This window comes from Camelus bactrianus, chromosome 26 (genome assembly GCF_048773025.1).
Source record: "Camelus bactrianus isolate YW-2024 breed Bactrian camel chromosome 26, ASM4877302v1, whole genome shotgun sequence".
Classification (NCBI taxonomy): domain Eukaryota; kingdom Metazoa; phylum Chordata; class Mammalia; order Artiodactyla; family Camelidae; genus Camelus; species Camelus bactrianus.
This window is the reverse complement of record NC_133564.1, coordinates 29,281,925-29,294,187: the sequence shown is the minus strand read 5'-3', so window position 1 is coordinate 29,294,187 and position 12,263 is coordinate 29,281,925. Positions and strand designations below refer to the sequence as shown.

The window sequence follows — 12,263 nt, the reverse complement described above, 5'->3', positions numbered from 1 at the left end:
GGTATTGGGCAGCCGTGGGGAGGGAGAGGCACCACACTCAGGTATTCAGTGCAAGGTGGTTTCTAAATAGCAATGAATTCCGGAGATAGGATGGGGTCACATCTCAGGTGGGTGTTGACTTCTCAAGTCAGTGGAGGCCATGAGTCCAGGAGAGTCCAAATTGCTTCTGAAAATCCCTCTACTGGGGGCATCTCTTCTGGAAACTCAGAAGTGAAGAACTCTTGTTTTTCTTGGCATCCTTACGCTGTCATCTTTTTCCTGGGAGTCAGCACAGGGTGGGGTGGAGGAATGGAGATGGTGATGGAGTCAATAGAGAAACTCTCCCCCTCTCCAGTATGTTCCACTGAAGTCATGTAGAGTAAACAGGCATGTTTCACTGCTCATTCTGTTGCCCAACACCAGGACCAACAGAGCCAGAAAGGAAGATACCAGGCCAAAGTGTTTGCAGATAATACGAGCTTGGTGAGTATTTTTTGAATAAGCAAGTGAATCACAGTTCTTTAAAAAATGTTGTCTTGGGCTGTCCCTCCTAGCATGGATGTCAGCATTGTCTGATACATCCATTGTGGACCTGGTTGAGTACAGGGGTGCCTGTGGTTCAAGAACTGTATTGAAAATAATTAAGCTCCCTGGAGACAAGATTTGACACCCAACAGGAATGCCTTAGCACCTCACACATACAACATTAGGTCTCAGGAAGGAGTCACGGGAGCGTTAATCTGCGAGCCTTGGAAATGAGGTTGAATTCCCCTTGCACAAGCCATCTTCGCAGTAATTTGCAGTAAATCCTGACACTACTGAGCCTTCTTTTTAAAGGCTTCGCTCTTTTTTATTCAAAAACGTTTCTGAGTCCAGGAGTGTCGGGGCAAACAGTTCCCACTTCCTCTGAGAAGGCGCCAGCCAGCTCGGAACGAGGTCAGGTTCCCAGGGAAGCTCTGGGATCCAGACCTGATGGGTCTGAACATCAACCAAGGACGGTACTCAGGTCATAGTGTCATCTGCAAACCCACACTGCCTGGGGAGTCCGTTGTTTTGCCAAGGGCCAGGTTACCAGCCTGGATATAGACCTGAATAAAGGAGACGAAGTGGCCTTGGGTTTGGTGGATGTGTTTTTAGGGCATCACCCACTTTCATGCTGAGTGATTGTGAGTGGGAGCAGCATCCGCAGGACGCAGGTATCTTTCGCTCTGCCTGGTCGGGGGATGGGAGGATGCTCTTTGGTGATCAGGTCCCAAAGCTACGCTTTTGGGTGAAACGAGAAGCTGGTGTGGCCAGTGATTCCCTGTCTCTCCGGCTCCATGACAGACCTAGACATGCTGGATTTGCCAGTGAGGGATTGGGGCATTGAGGAAGGCATCAGGGTCCTCCTTGACGGGATGGAGGCAGGAGGGTGGGAGCGCCTCTGAACAGTTTGGTTTCTGCAATGATGGAGTTAGCAAAGCTAAGAATCTTTTTATTCTTCTGCAACACGGGATTCCAGTTCAGTCATCCTAAATGGTGTGTGACTCTTCTGCCCTCAAAGACTTCTGGGGAGAAAGTTCTAGAACCACATCTCTATAAACTATATCCAGACTCAGAAGACTGTAGAATTTTATTCTACGATTCAGTGACTAAATTGACTCCCTTAGCCAGAGAGTGGACCAGACTGGAGAGAGCCCAACTCAGAGCAGAGCAGTGTGTCCTAAACCTTTCCCCTCAGGTAAAGGCAGAGAGGGGTGGGTGAGAGGCTCTCGGTATGTGAATGGCCTGAAACATCTCAGAGCACGTGCTAAATGTTTGAATTTTAGTGTTCAATATGAAAAAATCATCCATGTTTTTGTAGGTTCTATCGTAACACACCTGTGTTTTAGTATAAAAACCATGCTTTAAATGACCATTAGGAAAAATACCAAGACACACGCATGTTTCTGAGCTATGTCAATTAAAGGCAGAAACATGTTTGCAGTGGTCCAATGTTCTGGAACACTGCCTTAGAAGGGCTGGCGGCCTCTCACTGTCAGTGGCCAGATCATTTTGCTTTCTGAGAATCGATAAAAATGGTGACAGCTTTTCACTAATTTTTGAGCTGAATTGGGGTGGTAACTAAGGAGAGGTAGAAAACGCTCTCCTTCTTGCTGTGAATACTAGGAGATGGAATACTCAGGGTGCACTGGAGCCCGGGGTGGGGTCCTCAGGTTTGCCTGATTGCAGGTTGGCCTCCTCTGCCCCGAAAACTGCCCTGTGTTCACTGCAGGACCAACCGGGGTGGCCAGGGGTGCGGACCCTCCAGTACGAACATTCCCAGCGTTACTCCTTCTGACCTCCTCATCCAGCCTCTTTAAGTGGCAGATAGCATCTTTTAAGGAAAATAATGGTGCCGCATTTCCTTTTCCAGCCCATCTCAGCCCTCGACTTCCCTTGCGGGCTATGCCTTCCTGTTGTTTTTGGAGATGTTTCCAAAAACTCAGAATTAAGGTGCCCCAGCAAGTTCCAGAATGCTGTTAGCATTTTTTCCCCCTGATGACGCTCATAGTTAGGGTGTTTTTAGCCTTCCAGTGCCGAAATGGTGTGAGGGTAGCCATCGCTGCTGTACCATTTCCTCCACAGAGCTGAAGGATGGGGCGGCAGGGATTCAGTCTCTGCCTGGGCCTGCGATGGGGCAGGATTCTGTCCGACCTTCACCAGGTCCTCATTGCCCCAGGCTCCTTGGAGTTGGGTTTCCACTTAATTGTCTCTTCCTAGCCCCGTTGTTTCCCCTCATCCATGGTTTTTGTCTCCCCACCCCCACTTCCCTAACCAGGGTAATTGGAGCAAATAGGGGTCAGGCCCGGACTGCATGGGAGCACCCCGCCAGCTGCCGCAGAGGGGGCTTCACGGACGTTCCGTGTTGGGCTCTCATCCTTGGGTGGATTTGCCTTTGGAGAGTGACCCCAGCCAACTCTGAGAAAGACAGCATCAGTCCATTAGTGTCCGTTAGGAATGACTCTGAACGCAAGCTTGGCAGCAGCTGCGGATGGGAGGGAGGGATGCAGGAAGAAGGAAGAGAATCACAGACAGTGCCAGCCTCTCTCTGCATGGAAATAGCTGGCCGTGGGTTTAGGGATTCAGGTCAGTTGTGTCTCCCAAACCCAGGGCTTCAGCGCACAGTAGGGATGGCTGCTTCTTTTCCTTCTTTTCTTCTCCTTCTTCTTCTATTTTTTCTTCCCCTTCCTTCTTCCCCCTTCCCTCACCCTCTTCCCTTTCACTTCCTCCTCCTCCCCTCCCCCTTCTACTTCTCTCTCTCTCATTGCCCCAAGTGGCAAAGAGCCCACAGATAACTGAGCTGTTCTTTGGAAATGGATCTGATGAGCCTTTTAATGGAAGAAAATCATCATTATTTCCCAAGAGTTCACATTCCCATAATATTTTTATTAGCAGCCTCTCTTCTAAATAAAGTTCAGTGGATTGATTTTGGTTGGGTTTTCTCATTTTAAATATTCCCTTAAGTTACGACCGTGGATATGGTCCTGTCACTGCCATTGTTATTACTGTTACCAGCATCAGCGGCTCCTTTGTAATATTTATGTCGCACTTAGAAAGCTCTCAAAACACTTCAGGTAGATTACTTCATTTGTCCTCGTAGCATCCTTGTAAGAAAGGCAGGGGACCCAATTAGAGCTAAACACTGAGTACAGACCTCTCTTCTCTGTGCCTCGGTGTGCACAGCCCCCCTTTGGGGTGTGGCAGGGAGGGAGCCCTCTGCCCCCGTCCTCTGTATACAGTTGTCCTGGTAATGCTGGGGGATTGATTCCAGGACCCTGGAGGATACCAAAATCTGTGGATGCTCTCTTAATGACTGAGCACAATCAGCCCTCCTGTGCTCAGTCCTCCATATCCATGAGCTTGACATCTGAGGATTCAACCAACTACAGAGGGGAGCCTCAGGGGTTGGCCCTGGGTCATTATCAAGGAACCTGGGGGATTATCAAGGAACGTAGCCCCGGGGGAGACACATGACCTCCAGGCTCTAAGGTGGCTGCTGCTCTCTCAGACTCAGCACCGACTTGCTGGTAAACCCAACCCCCCTCCTCCCTCCTGCCTTCCTTGTCTGCTCACTTGGTAGCCTTGAGGAGGAGAGGGGTACTGAGCCTGGACTGATGGCATCAAATGTCGCTGCTGTGCAGAGAAGCCCAGCCACTCTGATTCCTCGGGGCTTGGGAAGGCTGCGGAGGGCTGGATGCCGGGCCCCCTGGCCTCTCTGCTGACCATACCGCCAGGCAGGCGCCACCATCTCCTGAAGGGCTGTCATTGGCTGCTGTGCCCATCCCTGTGGGTCATGGCTCTCAGCAGAAACCGCACACTCCCCAGGGCGGTAAGAGTCTTCCCAGAAACCAAACCTCCTTGAGAGCACACCTCACTGAGAGCCGCCTGAAGCTAAAGAAGCAGGGGAGAGCCTTGGATGCACCATTAGGGCATTTTCTCAGCCAGCTTCCCTGCACACAAATGCATCTGGAACAGTGTGAAACACAAAGAAGACTTTCCCTTGCATAATTCACCGCACACTTTATTTTCTGTCTTGGGTTTATAAAACAAAACCAAACAGAGCCTAGCTGCCTTTTCAGTTTAATGCAGTGAGTACTCACAAGGGCAGCTCACTTCTCTGGGTGAATATGATTCTGTCTCAACTCTCCAGAGGCTCATAGCTGGGGTGGGGGCAGAGGGGGTTAGGCAAACACACGATTAACGAGGATAACAAGGAGCTGGTCGGGAGTGCTTTTATAAAGTCACCAAGTATTATGGAAAAAATAATTCCAACTGGGAGTGTTAAGTCTTCTGTCAAGTCTTTTGTTTGGAGGTAGGTCTTATTTGGACCTTAAATGATTGGTAAGGTTACAATAAAAACACAGTGGAGGCTGGGTCGGACACTTAGGATAGAAGGAATAGTTCCGGGGAAGGCAGGGTGCTGGGAAGTGAACGCCTTTATTCACCTTGCAGTCCATCCTTGGGGACACACACAGGAAGAAGCTACAAAACCAATATCCCCATTCCGGTGTGGGGGAAGGGAAGGGCTGCTTGGTGTGTATGCTTCCATGGGATCCATTTAGAATTTTCTGTTCTTATTTCAGATTGCTTCCTACATTATCTGGACCACAGCTTCCTGAATGCATCTTTAATTTAGTTAGGAAAAAATAAAAAGCAAGAATGGAAGACAAGTTCTCAACAGAAGTATGAATGGAAACTTTAAACGTAAATATTGCCCTTTAATCCATTTTGAATACTCCTTCTCCTCTGGAAGGATAAGATACTTTGAAGCTGAGCTGGAAGGAAGTAACTTCTTATCCGACTTTTCCTTGACTGTACCCATGCCAGACATCACTAATCGAACTTGACACATACTCTCCCTGAGCGGGGCTTCTCCTCAGAGCGCCCTGGTGTCCACGCAGCCCCTGCCAATCAACTGATTGTGCTCCACCACATGAATCCTACTTGCCATTTTCTGTTTTAAAGTATTAAATCTTTACTGCTATCTTAAATACTAAGTACATTTTTATGGAACCCAAAGACTGTCTGAAAGCAGGGAGAAATTTTTTGTAACATCAAGTGTAGGGAGAATCTCAAAATATAAGTGGAAGTTGCTGATGGGGCCAGGAGGTCAGGATAAAGATATTCTCTGTCTTTTCTCCCAATCGCCCCATGATTTAACGGTATCAATATGAGATTCAAAGAGACAGAAAAAAAGGTGAGAAAGTGCAGTAAAATATATATAGGAAAATAACCCTTGGCTTAGATCAGTGGTTCTCAATCTGAATGTACATCTGAATCTCTTGCTTACTTATAATGCAGATTCCTGGGCCTCATTTCGGACTAAATCAGAGTTTCTGGTCTTGGAGCCTGGAAATCAGCAATCAAACACTCTAAGGAATTCTTCCACAGTACACCTGAGACCAGCCCACAATGCTACGCTTGGGAGCCAGACACTTAAATGATAGGAATGTTTTGCCCTTGTCTGCATCATTAGATGGTTGGCAGAAAATGCCGCATTCATTTCTCATGGCTGAGCTACCTGGAATTCCATGGCATTCCAGGTACTGGAAAATGGTAGTCATTTGGAAAATGGAAAAGAAGTCTCAGTTTCCAAAGGGATGGGTCATTTGGATGAGCAGCGGTCATGCTTTACGGAGGTCAGTTTTTAAGATGTGTCTGAATTATTATGCATCCATATTATCATTTGGGCTTGGTTTTAAGAAAAACTGAGAGAGAAGAAAGTAGTTTATGTTGACCGATTATCTTGAAATTTCTGGTTATGTGGTCAATGTTTGAATCTACTTGATTTCTGAATGTTAGAGTCAAAATAACAAATATCATACATTGTCCATTTATTCTGTACTGAACACCTCACTAGGGCTTGTCAAACCTAGTCCTTAAAATGATCCTATGAAGAAGTTATCATTGTCCCCAGAAGAAGAAACTGAGGCTCAGAAAAGTTAAGCAACTTGCCTTGAGTAACGCAGTGTGGGTCTTGACTCGAAGTGAAGAGACTGCCGGGGCCTTGACGAGGGGTATCACCACCAACTTCCTTGCCAGTCCAGGATGGGCAGAGGGTGGACCCGGCTGGGGACCAGTCTCCCGAGTCTTCTCCTGTCCCCCTGACCTCTTTAGCCTGCTCCTTCCTGGGCCCGAAGCTGCCAGACTCTTTTCTCCTCCTGAGACAGTCCATAGTCTCAGATATTTCCTGTTGGGGGGAACTTTAACACCCAGATCTTCAAGCCAAAATTTAAGTCACCCCCTTCATGCATAATTTACTGTTCCTGGAAGTACTGATCACCCATTCACATCCCACCCCTCCAATGGGCTAGGACGGCCGGGGCAGTGGATTTGAAGTTGAAGGGACCTTACTGAACATCCAGTCCAAGTTCTTTATTTCCCGAATGAGACAAAAGACCACAAGCGGGAAAATGACTCAACTCAAGGATACCCAGCCAGAGAGTGAAGGAGTTGACACCAATGTTTTCAAGTTTATACTCTGAGTATCATAACAAAACTGACTCCACAGAATTTGTGTGAAGGGGTTGAACTGAGATAGCACAGTCCCTGGCATGGAGAACCGTCCGATGCAAGTTGTCCCCTCCCTTCCTAGAGCTGGGCCCTCCTGCTGCTCCTCATGCCCACATTCTCATTGAAGTCCTGTGCGTTAGGCTTTGTTACCCCTGTGCTCCCCGGCATGCCAGGGCGTACAGGAGTAAGCTGAGCTGACCCCGCTTAATCGTAGCAATAGGGGTGAAATCTGACTTGGCTCGCGTTATGTACTCTGGGAATGTTTGGGATTGCCGCCCGCTAGAACCCACCCCGCCTGACGCCTGATCCAGTGCTCTTTCCGTGGAAACATGCTGATGGACGTGCGGGGCAGGGACCAGCTACTTTGAAATGCTATGAATACCAGCATGGTGACAGACGCGTAGGAACACATGAGGCCACCGTCCCAGTAGATCTGAAGTCGGCCGGCGTGGTTTTATCATCAAGCGTTTATCAAGGCTGCTATGTGCCAGGGGCCCTGCTTACTCTGCGGTGAATATAAAAATGAATAGGATACAAGCCCTGCCCTCAAGGAGCATTTAATTTGACCATCGAGACAGACTTAGACATAAATAATTCAAATGTGAGGCAGAGAGCAATCCACGACTACTCTATTCTACAAAAACCAAAAGGAAGTACAGAGACTTTCCTCATTTGTTGGCATGGTGGGAGGGGGCTGGGCTAGGACAGGGGCAGCCCCCAAATGTCTCCATCTGTTACTGAAGGCAAGTTCGTGTGCCCGATGCACTGTGAGGACAAACAAACTGAAATGTCAGAGTTTAGAGCCGAGAAAGGTTGATTGCAGGGTCGAGCAAGGAGGATGGGGTGGCGCATGCCTGAGGAAACCTTGAACTCCCTGAAGGGATTCAGCAAAGCCTGTTTAAAGGCCAGGTGAGAGAGAGGGGTCGCAGGGTGCGTGATCAGCTCATGCACAGTCCTCTGATTGGGTGATGTTGAGGTAACAGGGCGGTCAACACTGCCAAACCCTAGGTGCCCCTTCTGGGGGCCACGTGCTCTTGATTGTCAACTAGTTAATTTCTTCCCTTGGGTGGTGGTTTTTAGCATCTGGAAAACTCAGGAAATATACATGAGGTACTGTATCTGAGTACTTCAGAGAGGAGCTCCAGCAGAGGATTTGAGGGAGGGAATCTGACCCTGGAAGGCCCCACAGGGTCCTGCTCGGTTACAGAGAGACGCCACCACAGGGCCATGCTGTGTGTCACCAGGAAGGTGGCTCTCCAGCCCCTGTGCTCCTTGGCCCTGACTGCTGGGCGACCGTAGCTGGGTCACTGTCTCGCTCTGAGCCTCGTTTCTCCAGCAGTTTTGCATAAGCAAGAAAACCTCTTTCAGGTTTGGAGTTTGATGGGGACTGGAGTGGTCCTTTGGTTTAGACGTCTGCTTCTGGAAGGGACTGTCCTCAGCCGTGCAGACAGGTAAGAATCTGCAGTCCACGCAGAGAACAAGAAACCGTCGTTCTTTTTTTTTTTCTAGTCACCGTTTTGTGGTGCGGAGGGGAGCGGCAAGGTCGGGGGTGAGTGGGATGAGTGGGGACGGCGGAAGGGATGGAGAGGGGACTTGTAGGTCGGTGCCTGGCAGGGGGAGCTGGGTCACTCAGGGAAAATATGGCCTTGCTTTCCACTGGCAGATTCCCAGAGAAGCTCTAGCTGTTCCCCACCTGTCCCGTGCCCCCCTGCCCCGTGCTGCTGTCCCCGCCTGCGCGGAGCAGGGAGGCGATGATGAATTTCCCCCAAACGGCATCACAGACAGTCATAAATAACGCTTTGCTCTTTGGTGACGGCACTTTCCATTAGAGCTGCCTGTGCTGGGCTGTTGCTACCCCCAGTCTTCTGCCGGGGACTTGCAGTAAAATTTATCAGCGAGCTTTCTGCACCTAATAAATCATCCCCTCCGGGAGCCATCTGGCAGATAAGGCCAGAACCCACATGCTCTGCAGAGGCGGAGTCGGGGTGAGAGCCGCCCTCCCTGGGGCCCCAGGCCCTGTGGAGGGGGACTATCTCCCCACCAAGTCCAGGCCTGTCACACTCTTCCTGGCTTTTCTCAGCAGGCTCAGGGTGGCTGTTCAGACTCTCAGAACTGACTTCCCACTCCGGGGATGGCCTGAAAATCACCTCCTCCTCACGCTCTCTACCTGGCAGGTGTGCGTAAGGCCCTGGGGTCTGACGCCAGGCCAGGGAAGGGGTGCCCCAGGGCCAGGCAGGTGCTGCGATGGGAGAGCCTCTCACTTAAATCTTCCTTGACGTCTTCTAGCGTCTTGGCTATAGGCCACGTGGAAATAATCTTATCATGATAAGAAACTTCCTGCTTCGATGCAAGACAGCTAGAAGCATCTGGTAATTCAAGGTCAACTTCCCAGGGTTATCCCCACTTTCTCTGAGCAAAACTACCATGATATTAGCGTTTTCCATCAAATATGGGTTCTTTTCATTAATAGACATGAAGGGAGGTTTTAAAACGCGCTGACCTAGAGGTAGAGACTCACAGATTCACGATCACAGTTCTTTCTTTCTGGCTGGAGGGGCTGTTTTAACACCTGTCTCAGAGGAAGCAGTGCCCACTCTCACAAGACCAGATGCAATCCTGCGGGTGAGGCATGCGGGAAAGGTTGGCTTCCTGGTTTTGGGGTCGGGTGCCTAGCAAGGTGCCGGGCGCACCTATAAGCAATCAGCACATGCGCTTTGAGTGTACAGGGTAGAATGTGGCAGCGGGCTAGAGTCCCTGACGCTGCCACCAACACCAAGTAGAATTAAATGATACATAGCAGTCTGGAGGCGGACCTCTCATCCCCAGCTCCCAGCAGAGTGGACCCTGCTCCTTAGGGTTAACTAGACCCTCTGTCCTGGGCCGGATGTAACCTTGTGTCCTGTCTCAGCTTGATCAAGGGGTGCTCTGAGCCTCAGTGTTCTCATTTATAAGATGATAGGGAAAGGCCAGGTAATTTGGGGAGGTCGTTTTTAATATTGTTGCTACTAGAATCTTCTTGATTTTTTCCTTTGCTGAGGCTGATGTTTTCAAAGGCAGGAAGCTGAATGGTAAAACCGGTCAAAACTCCTCTCTTCCTGCCCTACATGGCCACTTCCCAGCCGAGATAACCTAATATTTAAGGCTCAAAGGTGGGGGCCCCAGGCAGCCAGAGACCAGTTCCCCGAACTCTTCCCGGGGCGCCCTTTCAGCAGGAGGAGACCTACCAGGCCGCGCCTGATTGCTGTGGTCGTACCCCGGGAAGCCATTAAATGGACCGCCCCAAAGACGCTTAGCTTCACTATGCATTTAATTTGGTGGTAATTGAATTTTGCCAACAAAGATTTGCATGTAATCCGTGATTTCATTTTTCAATTAAAATGGTTTCCTTCCTGTGGACGGGAGGCACTTGGCTCTTTTCCTTCTCACCGCACTTGGGAAACACCAATCCCTGACTTCTTCGGGGGCTGGAGTGAGAGGAGGGGAGGGGAGGGGACAGGGAGGGGCAGGCCGAGGTCAAGAAGGGAAGTCGGGCAGGAGGGCAGGACCCTGCAGGAGGGCTGGCCAGGGAAGGGCGCCCCCTGTATCCTTAGGGGGCCTGGTAAACGACCTCCAGCTGGGATTTCTGGAGCTCAGTTTCTAGGGAGCTGACAAGGGCCGGGGGTAGAAGGCTTGCAGAGAGATAGGAAGTGCCAACCAGTTCTCCATGACCAAGCAAGGAGCTGGGATCAGACAATGTGCTGTGGTACCGGGGAGCAGGGCGGTGGCTGGCTTGATGGAGACCTTCTCTGGGTGAGCGTGGCCTCTGATAAAGGCAGGAAGCAACACAGCTCACTGGAGAAGAGGGCCCAGAGGAAGGTGTGTTTACGGGGGACAAGGACAGAAAGCAGAGGGTCGGGATGCACCCTCCCACCGCCGACCCCTGAAGGTGCGTGGATTTAGCTGAGCGGTTCCTACGTATGGATTCTTTTACCTTGCTGGCTCTGTGCTTAATTTCCTTGAGTCCCAATCTCCTCAGCCGTCCAATGGGCATAAATTAAATATCTCTGTGAGTCTGGAAGAGGCAGCCTGCTGGTCTGTGAGGGTCAGCCCGAGGGCAGGGGCCTGGTCTTCATAAGCCCAGTGCCCCACATGGTGCCTGGCATGTGGTCTAGAGTTCAGTAAACCCTGTAAAAATGGAAAATTGGCCAAATGAGATGATGTGAGGGAAAGCATTTTGTAAATCCCTATCCTGTTTTTGGTACTAGTACGGCCTTAGTATTTGTGAAAATGGGATAAGGTATTTGAATCAAGGCTGGGCCAGTCTTGGGCTGAGCCCTGGCTGGGGAAGGTCCAAGGACAAGTGTTCTGGACTGGATGCTCCTCTGGGAGTCAGGTTGTTGTGGGCCCCAGATGGGGGCTGTTTTCCCAGCCTGGCCCATCCCCTCTGTGGCTGCTGCAAGAATCATTCTGCTGCCTCGGGGCTACAGTTTGCCGCTGTGGGACAAGCATGGAGAGGGTTTGGCACGAAGAGAGCCGGGGCCAGTGCTAGAGAGAGAGAGAGAGAGAGAGTGCGCGCAAGTGAGCAGGGCAAGTCTTTTTTTGGTGTGGTTTCTTTCAAGTAGAGATAATCCCTTCTACCTGGCTAGACAGCTGAACTGTTTTCATTTTTATTTTTTCAAATTCTGTAATAAATCTGCCAACCCCGCAGGGCTCGAGCCAAGGGCTCCTGCTTGCTGCATCTCCACAGAGGTCTCGTAAAAATGGTGTAAAATGAAAGAGAAAAATGCATATTTCACACTTTGTCGGCTTCGGGTCGTGGTGACTCTCAACTCAGCCCCACTACAAACAGCTGACCTTCCCTTGGAGTTCGAGTACCTTCTGCTGGCCTGGAAGAACCCTATCTCTGTCTCTCTCTCTCACGGTCCCTCCCGTCTTCCCCCTAAACGTGCATATTTTGCCTGAGAGGCAGCAGGGCTATTTGTCAGCACACTACACTGGTCCAGTGCTTTCCAGGAGGGAGAGGGTGTAAAAGACCCCAGTGCGCATGTGCAGGCAGGCTGCATCCTCCATCCTCCCCACGCAGCATCCTGATCTCATTCTCCCCGGGTGCAGATTTATGTAGAATGTATGGATACGTGCTTTCCTTCTATTGAAGGCTGCCTTGTGTCTATCACAGGTCATTTTCAACCACGGCCTTGGTTGATATTAGCTTTGTTATTACTCAGTAGAAACACCAACCTTTCCAGTGTTAACCTGCCTCTAGTCTCCTA

The 12,263-nt window shown here is 50.1% G+C and overlaps 1 long non-coding RNA gene across 1 annotated transcript; it reads left to right on the top strand.

The window, feature by feature from the left end:
• The first annotated feature begins 328 nt into the window (after positions 1 to 328).
• Positions 329 to 10,434, top strand: LOC123616606 (uncharacterized). The gene is made up of 3 exons (XR_012502378.1): positions 329 to 462; positions 5,085 to 5,205; positions 5,803 to 10,434. It is a non-coding gene; the product is annotated as an uncharacterized LOC123616606 (long non-coding RNA).
• The last annotated feature ends 1,829 nt before the right edge of the window (positions 10,435 to 12,263 follow it).